The sequence below is a fragment of the Acomys minous genome (assembly GCF_964271855.1).
Source record: "Acomys minous genome assembly, chromosome: 7".
NCBI classification, from domain to species: domain Eukaryota; kingdom Metazoa; phylum Chordata; class Mammalia; order Rodentia; family Muridae; genus Acomys; species Acomys minous.
The window spans coordinates 90352576-90359401 of NC_140488.1; the positions used below are offsets into that span (position 1 = coordinate 90352576).

At 33.5% G+C, this 6826-nt stretch overlaps 1 pseudogene across 1 annotated transcript; it reads left to right on the plus strand.

The window, feature by feature from the left end:
- The first annotated feature begins 346 nt into the window (after positions 1-346).
- LOC311601243 (polyadenylate-binding protein-interacting protein 2-like) lies at positions 347-2266 on the plus strand (annotated as a pseudogene). Its single transcript has 2 exons — positions 347-351; positions 1903-2266. The product of its transcript is annotated as a polyadenylate-binding protein-interacting protein 2-like (transcript).
- The last annotated feature ends 4560 nt before the right edge of the window (positions 2267-6826 follow it).

The following is a 6826-nucleotide window of genomic DNA, read 5'->3' on the forward strand; positions in this document are numbered from 1 at the left end:
AATCTAAAGCCCCTAATTTGAATTTTCAGAAAACATCAGAAAGAGAAACTATGGTTCATTAGTTACTTAGTTGGTATCACTAAGCACTTTGCCACCTTCTTTTTCTAAATGATATTATCCTAATAAGATGTAAATTTAGTGGTAAAATTCTATGTATCACAATATTTCAACATTTTTTCCTCAAAATAGCAGAAGCATGCTGAGCTGGAATTAATCTTCTTTGGGTAACTGCCAAAAACCATTTAAAATTTATAGCAAAATTGCAGATTAATATAGTGATCTAAGAAAGTTATGCGATGAGCACCTTTGAAGCATCATGTTTATCACTTAAGTACAAAGATCAAAAATGGGGTGAGGCAAGAGATAAGTTTTTTAAAACTATTGAGGCTTCTATAGAAAACAGGATCAGTGTAATTTGTGGTAGCTTTGAATGTATTTGAGATTTTTTCCTTTTCATTTGCAACATCAAATTTTTAAATTTAATTGACAAATAATAAGTGCATACCTCCATGAATTACACAGTGATATTTTGCTACCCATATACATTGTAGAATGATTAAATAAATTTAAGTAACTTATGTATCCTCTCAAATATTTCTCATTTCTTTTTGTTCCTGTTTTTTTTTAAACACTAAAACCATTTATCATCCTCTTTTTGCAATCATGAAATATATATGTTGTAGAATAGCATATCAATGCTTCTACTTCATAAAAACTTTAAAGCCTGGAGAAGGGTGATGGCGGGAGAAGCACACGTTGAGCAAGGGAGGTGCTGTCTGTGGAGATCCACAGAGGCTGGCAAGATTCACAGGCTGCCATACCCACTGCTGTGCACTGGGTTAAAAACATTTGGTTTCTTTTGGGTGTACTATTGTATATAGTTAACATTGACAGTTCAGAGTATGACCCTGAACAGTCTACTTGCAATAACATTCTATTCTGTATATTTTAACAACTTCATGTACACATTCATAATAGAATTCAACAACATTTATTACAAAATGAATATCACAAGTGTTTCTGAGCACCTGGGTTTGGTAGCACACTCCTTTAATCTCGTCACTCAGGAGGCAGAGGTGGGTCGATATTTGACCTTGTGGTCATCATAGTCCTCATAGAAAGTTCCTGAATAGTCAGAGCTACATAGTTTCAGTCAGTGTTCTATTGTTTTGATGAGCCAATGACAAAACCAATTCTTATGAAAAAAGAATTACTGGGGACTTGCCTAAAGTTTCAGAGTTTTAGTCCATTATCATTATGGCAAGAACATGGCAGCACGCAGGCTGCAAGAGAAATGCAAGAGAAGTATCTGAGAGTCCCATCCTGATCCAGAGACAGAGCAAACGAGACTCTATGCTTGGCATGGGCTTTTGATTCTTGAAAGCCCACCTCCAGTGACATACTTGCTCCAACGAGGACACACCTCCTAATACTTTGAAGTAGTGTAATTCCTTGGTGACTAAGCAATCAAATCTATGAGTCTATGGAGACCATTCTGATTCAAACCACCATAATCATGGTGATCAGCCATTCTCAAAAGAAACGGGACATCTTCCATATTCAGGAAAACAATGCTCGTTTTCCAGTCTGTCTATAGGCACTCAGCTTTTGGTCATTCAGAGTATACTGGGATTTTTAGGAAAAAAACATTTCTAATACTTCTATTGAAAGAGTTTTAATACAACTTCTATGTTTTAAACAATAGGGTGTTTATATTAATACTATGTTCTCATCAACATGACAAATAAGTTATGAATCAGAATAGAAACGGATTGTGTATTAAATAAATTTTCCACCTTTGCTTACTAAAAAAGAAACCCAGAAAACAAAAGCCAACAAAAACAAAAACAAAAAACAAACAAACAAACAAACAAACAAAACCTGACACCAAACACCAACCAGGAAAGGTCCAAGTCGCAGCAGTACTAGCCCAAGCATCAACAATGAAGATGTGATTATTAAGGTCATTCTCATGAAGATGATAATCTAGTTCCAGAGTACATGTGGATGGAAAAAGAAGAGGAATTCAATAGATAAATAGGAGTTGTGGGAAGAAGAACTTATTCAATGCTGTTTCCAAGAAATGCTGCAAGAAGAAGAACACAAATGTCTTTTTCCAGCTCAAGATCTCCCACAAACTATGGACCAAATCCAAGACCACTCTAATGACCTTGTTATCTGTGATGACTCTTCTCTGGAAGATCTTGTCATCAAAAGCAATCTGAAACCAAACTCAAAGGAGTTTCTTCCCGGGGTGCAGTACTAACATGTTGAGTAGCCCAGGCCACAATTTCTAAAGGCAGTATTAGAAGATTTCTTTGTAAAAGCTCTCTCATCCCTGTGTTACACTTATGCATTGTCAAAGTTGTTGTTAGTCTTGCATGCTTAATAAAGTGCTGAAACTGTTACTAAGTGAGAAGCTGTCACATAGTTACTGAAGGTTGAAGTGGCCCCATGGCTTCATGTAAAGACAGCAAAGGAAGAAGCACCAGTCAACTGTGACAAAGAACCAAATTAAATAACCTCCAAATCTCACTGAATTGTCTGTGTTTGAGGCTGAACTGGTCCCTTAGGGTTAATTGAAACTATCTAATGTCTGCATTTTGTGGAAAAAAAATAAGTAAGTTTAAACCAGGTTCTGATTGTTAAGCAGATTTCTCAGTTGCATTTGTCCGTCAAAAATAACCTTTTCTGAAGAAAGTCTATGAACTTGAAATAACTGCACAAGAATGTGTCTGACCAAGATTGTAAGGTAGTGTTCAGATAGTAGCTAGTCTGGCTCTTACCTGGTGAATTACCATGTTAGGTGTACTGAGTTCTCCCAGTGTTAAACTTGAGGAAATATGACTTCAGATTTGCATCTTCTGAGAGGTCATTGCATTGTGCCATACATACATGAAGTCTAACACAGGACCAATACCAGGCCGTAATCCAACTGAAGTACTAAAAATATGGTAGGATGATTTTGAGTGGTGCACTTCCTTCCTTGTTAACCATTATGACTATAGTCTACAGCAAAACTTTTTTTTTTACTAAGATAGAATAGTTCTACCTTCTTAAACTTCATATTTGGGTAGGTTGATCTGCCATATGTGTTCAGTGTGAATAGTGTTTAAGTTGATAATACTGTAAAAATTATATATATATATTTTTTTTTGCCCCTCCACTCCTCCCCTGGCACCATGCCCATGCCAAATCATATTTTTTTCAAAAACATTTAAAAATAGTACTGAAAAATAAATCTTTATACTTCTTGACCAGTGTTTCTACTACTCCTGTGAAAAGCCCATGGGAAATTATAATTCTTCCTACTTCCATCCATTTATGTGAACTTACATTGATTTTATATTTTCACTCTTATAAATACTGTGGCAGTAAATCTTGAAGAACAGACCTTTCTTTGAAATGTTGATTTCAGCTTCTTCAAGTGTGCTTTTAGAAGCAGAACTGTTAGCTCATGTGATACTTCTAAGTTTTAAAAGGAATCTTGATACTGTTTTTAAAAAGACTATACTAATTGAAAATATAGCCATCATTGCATGACTTACATAAAAATAACCCATAACATCACTGGTAGTTATTTTTCATTGTTTTAAAATAGCTTGTCTAAAATGTATGTAGCAATAGCTTATAGTTTTAATTTCCATCTCTCTGATGATTTAATGAAATTCTGCATGCTTCTATACCTGCTGGCCATTTGTATATCTTCTTTGGAGACATGTCTATTCATGATTTTTACCAAATTCAATAGGTCTATTAGCTTGTTGATATTGAATAATGTGTTTTCCATGCATATTTTGAAGTTTAGTCCTTTATTCAATATATAAAGGAAGATTTCCATAATGTACAAACACATCTATATAATCAACTTCAATTAAATATCCTTCAATATTTAAGTGTCTCCTCCTACACAGAACTACAAGAAAAAATAATTTCAAACATGCTATGAAAGAGATTATGAACACATACCCACTTACAATAATCTCAAAAAAGTAACAAAGTGGTGAAAGAGTTCTATAATGGAATTGGAGGAGGAACAGAGAGTCTAGGGAATAATATATATGCATGTATATAATTTTAATTAATTTTTATATATACATTTATTTTATTATACATACATATATAATGAACAGCAAGAAGAATCATGATACAATCAGGAATGGTATAAATGTTATATTCATAGTGATTTGGCTATTTGTATTTGGTAACCTTGAAGAAAACATCTTTCCTATCTTTGTGAGTCTAAAATTCTGAATGTAAATCAATGTCTATCATATCTCATCTCTATTAATTTAAAACATCTACCTAGCCTGGCACAGTGGCACACACCTGTAACCACAGCACTCTCTGATGCAGAGGCAGGTGGACTATTGTGAGTTTGAGGCAAGCCTGGTCTGCAAATCAAGTCTAGGACAGCCAGGGCTACACAGAAAAACAGTCTTGAAAAATTAACAAAACAAAACAAAACACCTATCTATCTAGACCTAAAAACATTTTAACCCCTAAACAATTCAGTTTAATTGTAAAACTAAACTATCTGGCCTTAACCTGGACCACAACTGCTATTCCCATTTTTAATGTTTAATTTTTTAACCATTTTCCCCAATTTTACTTGGGCCACTTAACTACATAGTAACCAAAGAGATTAACTAAAACCTGAAATGCTGGAACTGCTACACACACACACACACACACACACACACACACACACACACACACACACACACACAATACTTATATGTTCTGTATACAATTTTAAGTAGATATAAAATAACATGATTCAGTGATGCTTTATCAAGCTTTATCAAGGTATTTATCCTTTTCTTCCTTTGTTATCCTTTGTTTTTCCTTTGCCTTCTGTTTTCATCTTAATGCCCACTGAACAGGAGGGAAAATATGACAGCATCCTTGGGTTAGTGAGTTTATATATGTTACAAATGAATGTACTATAACCATTTTACTAGACCAGTGTAATTTTTACTACATTATAAATATCATTATACACATAGATAATTGTAAGTACTACCTATCATCAAAGAAGCCTCTCTTTGAAGTAAATGTAGACCATCACAAAAAACAACAAATGTACACACTACAGATAGTAGTAAATGATAGGATGCTCAGTCCCATTTGAACAATGTATATCACTGTTACAATATCTATGGCTCAGGAAAAAATAAAAAAGGTTTTAAGAGCCAGACTATCAGGAAGTCTGCTTTGAAACACTGTCTCCTAGACCTGGCTGCATAGACAAAACCAGAACAATATAATATTGATGGACATGTGGAAGGGAAAGTTTTTCTTGGGTCCCAATCCTAGACAAGGAACTATAGGCAACTAATGAATATTGGAAAATGGAAAATTCTCTTCTCCCAGAGATGACCCCTCTGACTGGTTGCTCAATGCAGGATTATCAGCCTTGAAATCGTTTATACACAATAAAAATAGACTCATCAGATTGTATTTATATGCATATATAAATATATATGTGCATAGTCAAACATGCATAAAAATATATGTATACAACAAAAATAATAAAAGAAAATAAAGGTATCATCTTGAGAGTGGCATAGGGGGTGTTTGAAGAAAGCCCACTATGGTTATTGGAGAGAGAAAATGGGTAGTTGATGTAGATCTGTTTCAACTTAAAACACATATTTAAAAATTAATAAAAATGGGCTATGAATGTGAATAGAGAATTACCAAAAAGAAAAAAAATTTAAGAAAATAGTGCTAAAAGTGTTCATTGTCCTTAGCAATTAATGAAATGTAAATTAAAATAACTTTGAAATGTCAGAATGGCAAAGATCAACACAACAACCAACAACACTGGAAGTACTATGGAGAAAAAGAAGCCTCATTTCCTGGTTATGCAGTTACCCACTGGTCAACCATCCTAGAAATCAGTGTGTAAAACTCTCAAAAAACAAAAAATCATTCTACAATATGATCGTGCTATAGTACTTCTTCACATATCAGCAAAAGACTCAACAACCTACTCCACAATAAATTACTCAGCAATGTTTATGGCTATCATATGCACTATGACTTTGAATGGGAACAGCCTAAATGTCCTTTAACTGATGAGTGGATAATGAAAATGAGGAATGTATATACACTGGCATGGAGTTCAGGTGCAAAGAAAAAAATTCCTAGTAAATGAATGAAGCTAGACAACTTTTTAATTAAGTGATTTAACAAGACAGAGGCAAAAAGAAAAATGTAGCATGTTCTTTCTCATTTTTACGTCTAAATCTTAATGTGGGAATCTATAACCCAGATTAGCCACAGAAAGCAGGAAAATAAAAAGGGTCCACCAGGGTGCAATCTATAGAGAGGAATAGTAGGATATAGATCATACAAAGTTGGGTTGCAAAACTAAGAAAGGATTTTAAATTGAGCAGTGGGAGGGAGGGCAATAAAGATGAAGATGGGCAAGGGAGGGATAGAAACAATAGGATAACTTAAAAGAGATATAGAACCATTACCTTATATTTATCCCAGATACATATAATACATATAAATGTTTGTATACATACAGACACCTGCATATATATATATATATTGAATTCATATAATTATATGCTGAACATATAACTATATATTGAATATAAACTATATACATTCAATAAATATAATTATATAGTGAATATATACATACATACATACACACACACACACACACACACACACATATATATATATATATAAAATTTATATATTTTCAGGTTAAATACCATAAAGTTTGAAATGGCCAAAGCCATTTGGAGAAAAAAAGAACCAAACTAGAAGCTTCAAATAGTTTATTTCAAAATAGATCACAAAA